Here is a 12,756-nt window from a genome sequence, read left to right as displayed (position 1 = left end):
AGCATCCTAACTGGTTATATCATTGCTCGGCCTCTGACCACAAGGCAATACAAAGGGTAGTGCGTACGGCCCAGTACATCACTGTGGCTAAGCTGCCTGCCATCCAGGACCTCTACACCAGGCGGTGTTAGAGGAAGACACTAAAAATTGTCAAAGACCCCAGCCACCCCAGTCAGACTGTTCTCTATACTACCGCATGGGAAGCGGTAACAGAGTGCCAAGTCTAGGACAAAAAGGCTTCTCAACATTTTTACCCCCAAGCTATAAGACTCCTGAACAGGTAATCAAATGGCTACCCTGACTATTTGCATTGTGTGTGTCCCCCAACCCCTCTTTTTACGCTGCTGCTACTCTCTTTCTACCATATATGCATAGTCACTTTAACTATACATTCATGTACATACTACCTCAATTGGACCGAGCAACCAGTGCTCCCGCACATTGGCTAACCGGGCTATCTGCATTGTGTCCCACCACCCGCCAACCCCTTTTACGCTACTGCTACTCTCTTGTCATCATATATGCATAGTCACTTTAACCATATCTACATGTACATTCTGCCTAACTAACCGGTGTCTGTATGTAGCCTCTCTACTGTATATAGCCTGTCTTTTCACTGTTGTTTTATTTCTTTACTTACCTATTGTTCACCTAATACCTTTTTTGCACTTTTGGTTAGAGCCTGTAAGTAAGCGATTCACTGTACGCACGTGACAAATCAACTTTGGTTTGATTTGGTTAATAATGGGGAAATGGGCGACACCTGGAGGGGGGTGGAGACAAGTACAAATGCAGGGTGTGACACTGTAGGCTAAATGCTCATACAGGATACAAGTACACACTGTTAACTTTTACATTTTAATTGTTGTATTTTGTGTTTTTGAAAATGGTTTTTAATCATATTTCTCTGATTAAAAGAGAGCCTGAAATTATTTGTTTTTATTCAATGCCTGGCTTGAACCTCTCATGATGTGACACACAAACATGATCACTAGGGGGCAGGCTTGCATGTACTCCTGGTTAGACCTTCAATGTCTTTGAAGACCTTATTCCCATCTCTCTGTGAGGGTCTGGGATAATATATATTCAACCATTCAAACACTGAGGGTGCAAGTGGCTCCCTTTCATTTCCTTCATCTGTAATGGTAAAATTCAATCAAAACTGGTATCCAGGTGTTGCTGATAATGTAGAAAAAAATCATTTGCTCTACTAGAAAAGAGAACCGTTTAAAGGCCCAAAGCTATTCCTATTTGTTTAAACATGATTTCCTTTACATATGTGACCTTGCATCACCTATTGTGGTTACATTAAGGGTAATGTATCCTTGAGTTTTATGGTTTGTTTGATTAGATGTTATGCAGAAGCAGTGGCGATTTTAGCATGTAAATTCTTGATGTGGCAAACAAAAGCCATTACACAACACAGCACTAAACAATACATGAATTGCACTATAATGGTGACAAACAGTGAGCACAAAAATGAAGCTGTCCCAACAACAGAGCTTTCTTTTCAGCACCAGGGAGTGAATCTTTACCACCGCTACACCTGGCTATCAGCAGAGCCTTGTGTGCTCACTTGAACAGAAGGTGGCACGGCGATCCTTCTTGTGGGCACATTTTTATGGTGCTTTCAAGACAACTGGGAACTCGTTTAAAAAAAACTAGGTTGAATCATGACGACAGTGATCTTCAGGTCGGAGCTCTAGAAAGAGGCCAGAGTTCCCGACTTGGAATTCTGAGTTGGATGATTGTTCAAACGTATTTTCCCAGTCGGAGCTATTTTTTTTTCAGAGTTCCCATTTATTATTTTTAAGTCATTCAGCAGACGCTCTTATCCAGAGCGACTTACAAATTGGTGCATTCACCTTATGACATCCAGTGGAACAGCCACTTTACAATAGTGCATCTAAATCTTTTAAGGGGGGTGAGAAGGATTACTTTATCCTATCCTAGGTATTCCTTAAAGAGGTGGGGTTTCAGGTGTCTCCGGAAGGTGGTGATTGACTCCGCTGTCCTGGCGTCGTGAGGGAGTTTGTTCCACCATTGGGGGCCAGAGCAGCGAACAGTTTTGACTGGGCTGAGCGGGAACTGTACTTCCTCAGTGGTAGGGAGGCGAGCAGGCCAGAGGTGGATGAACGCAGTGCCCTTGTTTGGGTGTAGGGCCTGATCAGAGCCTGGAGGTACTGAGGTGCCGTTCCCCTCACAGCTCCGCAGGCAAGCACCATGGTCTTGTAGCGGATGCGAGCTTCAACTGGAAGCCAGTGGAGAGAGCGGAGGAGCGGGGTGACGTGAGAGAACTTGGGAAGGTTGAACACCAGACGGGCTGCGGCGTTCTGGATGAGTTGTAGGGGTTTAATGGCACAGGCAGGGAGCCCAGCCAACAGCGAGTTGCAGTAATCCAGACGGGAGATGACAAGTGCCTGGATTAGGACCTGCGCCGCTTCCTGTGTGAGGCAGGGTCGTACTCTGCGGATGTTGTAGAGCATGAACCTACAGGAACGGGCCACCGCCTTGATGTTAGTTGAGAACGACAGGGTGTTGTCCAGGATCACGCCAAGGTTCTTAGCGCTCTGGGAGGAGGACACAATGGAGTTGTCAATCGTGATGGCGAGATCATGGAACGGGCAGTCCTTCCCGGGAGGAAGAGCAGCTCCGTCTTGTCGAGGTTCAGCTTGAGGTGGTGATCCGTCATCCACACTGATATGTCTGCCAGACATGCAGAGATGCGATTCGCCACCTGGTCATCAGAAGGGGGAAAGGAGAAGATTAATTGTGTGTCGTCTGCATAGCAATGATAGGAGAGACCATGTGAGGTTATGACAGAGCCAAGTGACTTGGTGTATAGCGAGAATAGGAGAGGGCCTAGAACAGAGCCCTGGGGGACACCAGTGGTGAGAGCGCGTGGTGAGGAGACAGATTCTCGCCACGCCACCTGGTAGGAGCGACCTGTCAGGTAGGACGCAATCCAAGCGTGGGCCGCGCCGGAGATGCCCAACTGGGAGAGGGTGGAGAGGAGGATCTGATGGTTCACAGTATCGAAGGCAGCCGATAGGTCTAGAAGGATGAGAGCAGAGGAGAGAGAGTTAGCTTTAGCGGTGCGGAGCGCCTCCGTGATACAGAGAAGAGCAGTCTCAGTTGAATGACTAGTCTTGAAACCTGACTGATTTGGATCGAGAAGGTCATTCAGAGAGAGATAGCGGGAGAGCTGGCCAAGGACGGTGGTCCTTCTGTAGCACAGTTGGTAGAGCATGGCGCTTGTAACGCCAGGGTAGTGGGTTCGATTCCCGGGACCACCCATACGTAGAAATGTATGCACACATGACTGTAAGTCGCTTTGGATAAAAGCGTCTGCTAAATGGCATATATTATTATTATTATTATTATATATTAAGGACGGCACGTTCAAGAGTTTTGGAGAGAAAAGAAAGAAGGGACACTGGTCTGTAGTTGCTGACATCGGAGGGATCGAGTGTAGGTTTTTTCAGAAGGGGTGCAACTCTCGCTCTCTTGAAGACGGAAGGGACGTAGCCAGCGGTCAGGGATGAGTTGATGAGCGAGGTGAGGTAAGGGAGAAGGTCTCCGGAAATGGTCTGGAGAAGAGAGGAGGGGATAGGGTCAAGCGGGCAGGTTGTTGGGCGGCCGGCCGTCACAAGACGCGAGATTTCATCTGGAGAGAGAGGGGAGAAAGAGGTCAGAGCACAGGGTAGGGCAGTGTGAGCAGAACCAGCGTTGTCGTTTGACTTAGCAAAGGAGGATCAGATGTCGTCAACCTTCTTTTCAAAATGGTTGACGAAGTCATCTGCAGAGAGGGAGGAGGGGGGGGCGGAGGAGGATTCAGGAGGGAGGAGAAGGTGGCAAAGAGCTTCCTAGGGTTAGAGGCAGATGCTTGGAATTTAGTGGTAGAAAGTGGCTTTAGCAGCAGAGACAGAGGAGGAAAATGTAGAGAGGAGGGAGTGAAAGGATGCCAGGTCCGCAGGGAGGCGAGTTTTCCTCCATTTCCGCTCGGCTGCCCGGAGCCCTGTTCTGTGAGCTCGCAATGAGTCGTCGAGCCACGGAGCGGGAGGGGAGGACCGAGCAGGCCTGGAGGATAGGGGACATAGAGAGTCAAAGGATGCAGAAAGGGAGGAGAGGAGGGTTGAGGAGGCAGAATCAGGAGATAGGTTGGAGAAGGTTTGAGCAGAGGGAAGAGATGATAGGATGGAAGAGGAGAGAGTACGGCGCGATACCATCCGAGTAGGGGCAGTGTGGGAAGTGTTGGATGAGAGCGAGAGGGAAAAGGATACAAGGTAGTGGTCGGAGACTTGGAGGGAGTTGCAATGAGGTTAGTGGAAGAACAGCATCTAGTAAAGATGAGGTCGAGCGTATTGCCTGCCTTGTGAGTATGGGGGGAAGGTGAGAGGGTGAGGTCAAAAGAGGAGAGGAGTGGAAAGAAGGAGGCAGAGAGGAATGAGTCAAAGGTAGACGTGGGGAGGTTAAAGTCGCCCAGAACTATGAGAGGTGAGCCGTCCTCAGGAAAGGAGCTTATCAAGGCATCAAGCTCATTGATGAACTCTCCGAGGGAACCTGGAGGGTGATAAATGATAAGCATGTTAAGCTTGAAAGGGCTGGTAACTGTGACAGCATGGAATTTAAAGGAGGCGATAGACAGATGGGTAAGGGGAGAAAGAGAGAATGACCACTTGGGAGAGATGAGGATCCCGGTGCCACCACCCCGCTGACCAGAAGCTCTCGGGGTGTGCGAGAACACGTGGGCGGACGAAGAGAGAGCAGTAGGAGTAGCAGTGTTATCTGTGGTGATCCATGTTTCCGTCAGTGCCAAGAAGTCGAGGGACTGGAGGGAGGCATAGGCTGAGATGAACTCTGCCTTGTTGGCCGCAGATCGGCAGTTCCAGAGGCTACCGGAGACCTGGAACTCCACGTGGGTCGTGGGAGAGGAGAGAACAGGGATAGACAGACACATAGTTGACAGGCTACAGAAGAGGCTACGCTAATGCAAGGAGATTGGAATGACAAGTGGACTACACGTCTCGAATGTTCAGAAAGTTAAGCTTACGTAGCAAGAATCTTATTGACTAAAATGATTAAAATGATACAGTACTGCTGAAGTAGGCCAGCTGGCAGTGGCTGCGTTGTTGACTTTGTAGGCTAGCTGGCAGTGGCTGCGTTGTTGACACTACACTAATCAAGTCGTTCCGTTGAGTGTAATAGTTTCTACAGTGCTGCTATTCGGGGGCTAGCTGGCTAGCTAGCAGTGTTGATTACGTTACGTTGTGTTAAAAGAACGACAATAGCTGGCTAGCTAACCTAGAAAATCGCTCTAGACTACACAATTATCTTTGATACAAAGACGGCTATGTAGCTAGCTATGTAGCTAGCTACGATCAAACAAATCAAACCGTTGTGCTGTAATGAAATGAAATGAAAATGTGATACTACCTGTGGAGCGAAGCGGAATGCGACCGGGTTGTTGAGTGCGGAAGTTCTATTCGGTAGACGTTGGCTAGCTGTTGGCTAGCTAGCAGTGTCTCCTACGTTAAGGACGACAAATAGCTGGCTAGCTAACCTCGGTAAATTAAGATAATCACTCTAAGACTACACACTCTAAACTACACAATTATCTTGGATACGAAGACAGCAAAGACAACTATGTAGCTAGCTAACACTACACTAATCAAATCGTTCAGTTGAGTGTAATAGTTTCTACAGTGCTGCTATTCGGTAGACGGTGGACGTTTGCTAGCTGGCTAGCTGCTGGGCAGATAGCAGTGTAGACTACGTTAGGACGACGAAATACGATAATTACGCAATTATCTTTGATACAAAGACGGCTATGTAGCTAGCTAAGAAGAAATTGCTAAGATTAGACAAATCAAACCGTTGTACTAACCGTTGTACGCTCGCTCCAACCCAGTTGTCTTGAACTCACTGAAGTCTGAGTTTTCCCAGTTCCGAGTTTCCGGTTGTTTTGAATGCGGCAGAAGTCATACTGGATTGAAAGCATGGCAAATGTATTCAACCTTTTCCGGCCTATTGTGTTACATGTTAATGTTTATCCTTTTAAGCTTAGAAAATAGACCCTTAAACCCAGACTTGGACCACACACCCTCTCCAGTGAATAGCAGGCTAGTGATTGCTTTGCAACGCTTGCAGTTAGGCACGGATTCCTTTCAAGCCACTCATTGTTGAATTTGCGATTTCCAACTGGTTGTGTATTGTTTATGTCCAATGGCCGGTGAGCACCGATATGTTTTATTTATAATTTCTCTTCATATGACAGGGTTTGAAAAGGATTTAGGATTTGCCAGTAGATAGTCCACTTGATTCATGATGATGACTGCTTGTCTCGCTTGCTAGCTAAGATTTCGAAAGTATGATGTTGACATGATCAGTCCAATCAAAGCTACGGTAGATATAACGTGATTTGACGTAATTTTATATGTGGCCAATGACCTTTAATCTTCTTGGATGGGCACTTCTAATGTAAATCTATGGCAGCACCCACAGAGGGCTTGAATTTTCGGTGTCCCCATGAGTGACAGAAAACTGATCACGCCAATCACGGCGCAACTAGAGAACATTTCCAACCCCTACGCTCTGTATTTTCCACTGGCTGCCCCACCACAACTGAAAGCACTGAGCTAGGCTGAAACATCTGCCTTACTCAAGAAAGCAAAAAAGAGACCATGTTTGTATGCAGCTTTTTTTTAACATTATTTGCAAACTGATATGTGACATGTATTAATTCCAAAATAACATGCAAAACAGGCAACAACAATGTAAAAAAAAAAAAAAACATTTAAGCTAAACAGGTGGGGCTCAAAACCTGCCCTGAATGACGGGTCGCCACTGTGCAGCTGTCACATTTGAGAGGAACTGTGAGGTGGGTGGGGGGTTGAGGGATTGGCTTGTCCTCTCACAATTCTAACCACCTCTAGTGCAACCCAGCTAACATATTTGGTTCCTTGGAAGTTGTGGGAATGTACATGTTTGGTTTCCCATTGATTCTGGGAACGAAGCCATTAGTATCCTGACCGGTAAACAGAGCTTTTTAAACGTTCTGAGAACGGAAGTGAAAATGTCTGTTCTGTGAACGTACATTTTTTTAGGCTGCAGGGAAGTTCTGAGAACTTTCTGAAAGTTTGCCTGGAAGGTGTTATAATTGTTCTGAGAACAGAAATTATATGTTAAGTTTTTAATAACTTCCTTAAAACATTCACTGAATGTTTCAATAAGACTTTTAATAACACTGATAGCTTAGTTTGGGTTACAGTGCATTCGGAAAGTATTCAGACCCCTTGACTTTTTCCACATTTTGTTACATTACAGCCTTATTCTAAAATAATCAATCTACACACAATAACTCATAATTACAAAGCAAAAACTTTTTTTTAAATAAATGTTTGCACATTTATAATTTAAAAAACGACAAAAATATCACATTTCCTTAAGTATTCAGACCCTTTACGCACCTTTGGAAGTGATTACAACCTTGAGTCTTGGGTATGACGCTACAAGCTTAGCACACCTGTATTTGTGGAGTTTCTCTCATTCTTCTCTTCAGACCCTCTCAAGCTCTGTCAGTTTGGATGAGGAGTGTTGCTGCAAAGCTATTTTCAGGTCTCCAGAGATGTTCGATCAGGTTCAAGTTCTGACTGGGCCACTCAAGGACATTCAGAGACTTGTTCCAAAGCCACTCCTGCGTTGTCTTGGCTGTGCTTAGGGTTGTTGTCCTGTTAGAAGGTGAACCTTCGCCCCAGTCTGAGGTCATGAGCGCGCTGGAGCAGGTTTTCATCAAGGGTCTCTCTGTACTTTGCGCCATTCATCTTTCCCTCTATCCTGACTAGTCTCCCAGTCCCTGCCGCTGAAAAACATCCCCATAGCATGATGCTGCTACCACCATGCTTCACCGTAGGGATGGTGCCATGTTTCCGCCAGACATGACGCTTGGTATTCAGGCGGAGTGCTGCAGAGATGGTTGTCCTTCTGGGAGATTCTCCCATCTTCATAGAGGAACTCTGCAGCCATGTCAGAGTGACCATCAGGTTCCTGGTAACCTCCCTGATGAAGGCCCTTCTCCCCCAATTGCTCAGTTTGGCCGGGCGGCCATCTCTAGGAAGAGTCTTGGTGGTTCCAAACTTCTTCCAGTTAAGAAAGATGGAGGCCACGGAGTTATTGGGGACCTTCAATGCTGCAGAATTGTTTTGGTACCCTTCCCCAGATCTGTGCCTTGACACAATCCTGTCTCGGCGCTCTACGGACAATTCCTTCGACCTCATGTCTTGGTTTTTGCTCTGACATGCACTGTCAACTGTGGGACATTATAGACAGGTGTGTGCCTTCCAATAAATTGAATTTACCACAGGTGGACTCCAATCAAGTTGTAGAAACATCTCAAGGATGAGCAATGGAAACAGGATGCACCTAAGCTCAATTTCGAGTCTCATAGCAAAGGGTCTGAATAGTTATATAAATAAGGTAATTCTGTTTTGTATTTGTAATACATTTGCAAAAAAATCTAAAAACCTGTTTTCGCTTTGTCATTATGGGGTGTTGTGTATAGATTGATGAGGAAATATGTTCGGGGTTGTGTCAGAAATATTTTTGCTAATTTCACTATCACAATTATTGCCACACCTGCTGGCGCTGTGCTCCATGGCAAAATATGTGGTTGCTTCATGCTGTGTATTTTTGGTCTTTTATGTATTGCCTTGGAATCAACTCCAATTCCAATGTTAGTCAGTTATAGTTTATTAAATGGCTTACAGAAATTAAATAACAAAATGTAGAGCTATCTTCACAAAATACATAAACTTGAACCCATTAGCAGTCCACATTGTTCTAAGTAATTGCATGGCTTGTATTCACACTGATATAGGCGCTAGGCCTACTGTAAATTGCATTATGGCTGTGCATGGACACACCAAACATTGTCAATAAGCAAGATTAAGTTCAATATTGATAAGGCCTAAAAAGATAATGAATAATTCTAATCAAATTCTGAACAAAATAGGATATGTCACACTTACAGGCACCATTATTTCTTCCCGTGGGCATATAATATAAAAAATATGCAGAATATGGAGTTTTACGCACATCCACAAGCCCATGCAAAAGAACATATCTCTAGCTTAAATTGACAGATTTTGACGGGAATTTTTTTGTGGGGCCACGGACATCGACTCTAGGTTTGTTTTCATAAAACCTCCCAGGAAAACGTTCAGGGAACCATAGTACAACGTTCCCAGAACCTTCTTGAGACCTCTGGAAGAGGCCAAATTTTCACTTCCTTTCTCAAAACATTTAAAAAACATTTGGATTTACCGGTCAGGATACTTTGGCTTTGTTCCCAGCACCAATGGGAAACCAAAAACGTACGTTCCCAACAACTTCCAAGGAACCAAATGTGCTAGCTGGGAGGTCTCTGACCTCCTCTCTGTATGCCGTGTCATCACCGTCAGTGATCAGGCCTATCACTTTTATGTCATCAGCAAGCTTAATGATGGTGTTGGGGTTGTCCGTGGCCATGCAGTCGTGGGTAAACAGGGAGTACAGGAGAGGACTAAGTACACACCCCTGAGGGGGCCCCCATATTCAGGGTCAGCGTGGTGGAGGTGTTGTTGCCTGCCCTGACCACCTGGGGGCAGCCAGTCAGGAAGTCCAGCATCCAGTTGCAGAGGGAGATGGGGTTCCAAGCTTGGTGATGAGCTTGGAACAGGACTATGGTGTTGAATGCTTAGCTGTAGTCAATGAACATCATTCTCACATAGGAATTCCTCTTGTCCAGGTGGGAGAGAGCAGTGTGAAGTGCAATTGAGATAAGTCTCATCTGTGAATTGTTGGGCCGGTATGCAAATTGGAGTGGGTCCAGGGTCTCTGGGATAATGGTGTAAATGTGTGTCATGACCAGCCTTTCAAAGTATTTCATGATCACATATGTGAGTGCTGTGGGACGATAGTCATTTAGGCAGGTTACCATGGAGTTCATGGGAACAGAGACAATGGTGATCAGCTTGAAACACGTTGAAATTACAGACTTGTATCACTATCTGTGCTGCCATGGTGTTATAATAGTGCGTGAAGCCGTTGCATGAGCACGTGTTTCTATTCCTATGTCGGCTATGAGCCTTCCAAAGGGGATTTCACCTCCACTACAGAATCAGATTAAACCCAGTCAGGGATTAGGGAAAGGGAACAGGCCAGGGACTGACGAGAAGCTGAGTGGGTTTACGTTGTGTGGGTGTGTGTAAAGCCATCTGTAGCTCACAGGGTGACAAAAACCAAGTTGGCAGCAATCCCTCTACAACCGTCTTCTGACATGGTGGAATAGAGGTGTATTGCTGCCTGTTTGGCATTCTCTCAATCTGTCACTGCCTTTCAGTCTCTATCTCCCTCTGTCTCTCTCAATATTTATATCACGGGACCTATGATAAATACAGATATACACTAAGTGTACAAAATATTAAGAACACCGTCCTAATATTGAGTTGCACTCCCCCCGGGGCATGGACTCTACAAGGTATCAAAAGCGTAACACAGGGATGCTGGCCCATGTTGATTCAATTGCTTCCCACAGTTGTGTCAATTTGGCTGGATATCCTTTGGGTGGTGGACCATTCTTGATCCACACGGGAAACTGTTGAGCGTGAAAAACTCAGCAATGTTGCAGTTCTTGACACAAACCGTTGTGCCTGGCACCTACCACCATAGCACCTTAACCTTTGGGGTGGCAGGTAGCCTAGTGGTTAAAGCGTTGGACTAGTAACCGAAAGGGTGCAAGATCAAATCCCCGAGCTGACAAGGTAAAAATCTGTCGTTCTCCCCCTGAACAAGGGAGTTAACCCACTGTTCCTAGGCCATCATTGAAAATAATAATTTGTTCTTATCTGACTTGCCTAGTTAAAAATAAAAAAAATGAAATACCCTGTTCAAAGACACACATCTTTTGTCTTGCCCATTCACCCTCTGAATGGCACACATACAATCCATGTCTCAATTGGGGTGGCAGGGTAACCTAGTGGTTAGAGTGTTGGACTAGTAACCAAAAGGTTGCAAGTTCAAATCTCCCAGCTGACAAGGTACAAATCTGTCCTTCTGCCCCCGAACAGGCAGTTAACCCACTGTTCCTAGGCTGTCATTGAAAATAAGAATTTGTTCTTAACTGACTTGCCTAGTTAAATAAAGGTTAATAAAAATTGTCTCAAAACGTTTTTTAACCTGTCTCCTCCCCTTCATCTGCACTGATTAAAAGGTGTATTTAACAAGTGACATCAATAAGGTTAAAAATAACCTTCTTCCTTCACAGGCTAGCAAGCAAGCTAACCACCACCAATCTCAGTGTCCCTCCTTTCTGCTCTGTTCCGTTCCAGCATCATTCTGACCCTGTCAAAATGCTAAACAACCAAGCTAACGTATTCACGGGCTCTGGTCAATGCAGCTAGTTTTCCTGCCATTCTACACATAGAATGATAAGTAGCAGGTTCCAGGACAACCTAATAATGTAGCCATTGCGGACACAGTTAGCCTGGTCTCTACAGTACACACATGGTGCAGCTGCTTCTCCCTTCACCTCCTCACCTTCCCCCTGCCCTTTTCCTCATTAATATTGAGGGCTTTGAGCCTTGGAAGGGGGAGGGGGGGAGGAGGGAGTTATGGACAAAGGGAGAGAAGGAGGAGGGGAGAGGGGGATGATGATTCCGTTAGGCAGGCAGGTGATGTAGCTAGCGAGCAATGCACAGGCGCTCTCTCTTTCTCTCTCTGAGGCTGCTTACTAATTCGAAAACAACACGCTGCTAGCAGCAGAAAGAGATAAGCGAGGGGGCTGTGTGTTAGTGGAGTAGAACGGACGGACAGAACAGCACCGGACATTGTCATGGTTCTTTCTTTCTCTTTGTCTCCAGTCTCTGGAATGACTGTAATTGCTGTTGGTTGGTCAGTGTTGGGATTTGCAGAGGAAGGTGCCGTAGTGCAGATCTGCCTTGCCTAGGACAAGGAGGGACCGTCTCTCTGTTTCTAAGCCATATTACCGAAGGCACAGTTACTGCAGGTAATCTATCATTCTATCTATCCTTCTCTACCGCCACCTCTCCCTCCATCATTGTTTTCCATCATCTCCCTCCCTCTTATGTAACCATGGTCTTGTCTTCCATCTCTTCGTCCCCTCATCCTCTCTCTTCTCTTCCTACCCCAAATCCATTTTCTTCCATAATGGCTATGGGAACTGACAAGCATGTTCTCATGTAGCCAATGAAAGTAATAGATGTAAACATATTCATATTAATATTCATGTTTACCACAGGAGAGGCTACGGCAGGCAGCCACACAGCCATATGAATATGAATAGCAGGAGACGTGTTTGTATTGTTCTGAGATAAATATGATCCACCCATCGCTATATCGATTGAATTGTCCCAAATATGTCAAGAAATGATTATGTATTTGTTATTTTATAATTTTCATTATGGAATGAAATTATGGCAATGGATTTGGCATAACAACAAATATTGATTTATTCTCCAGTCAGTGTGCTAGCGTTTGTTTTTGCCAGTGTAAAATGGGGACAGCTATTTGGTTACATTGTATTAAAGGACATCTGATGAGATTCTGCGATTGTTTTTTTTTGGTCTTGGTGGTTTGTGGGTGTTTTGGCCCTAGGCAAGGAGCAAAACAGTGGTAGGTTAACACCACCATCACCTGGGTCCATTGGTGAAGGTCAAATGTCCCATTCACTCACACATGCGTGCACACCATTACACTCAC

The 12,756-nt window shown here is 45.6% G+C and overlaps 1 protein-coding gene across 3 annotated transcripts in view; it reads left to right on the top strand.

Annotated features, from left to right (window-relative positions):
* The first annotated feature begins 11,672 nt into the window (after positions 1–11,672).
* LOC118389968 (fasciculation and elongation protein zeta-1-like) overlaps positions 11,673–12,756 on the top strand; it is a 29,594-nt gene continuing 28,510 nt past the window's right edge. For all 3 annotated transcript variants that reach the window (XM_035780024.2, XM_035780023.2, XM_052529792.1), the window contains exon 1: positions 11,673–12,043. The gene's annotated coding sequence lies outside the window, so the exon portion shown is untranslated. The remainder of the gene's footprint in view (positions 12,044–12,756) is intronic.

Source organism: Oncorhynchus keta, chromosome 11, assembly GCF_023373465.1.
Source record: "Oncorhynchus keta strain PuntledgeMale-10-30-2019 chromosome 11, Oket_V2, whole genome shotgun sequence".
In the NCBI taxonomy this organism is placed as follows: Eukaryota; Metazoa; Chordata; class Actinopteri; order Salmoniformes; family Salmonidae; genus Oncorhynchus; species Oncorhynchus keta.
Note: the sequence above shows the minus strand (reverse complement) of the source record. Positions and strands in the feature narration are given on the sequence as shown.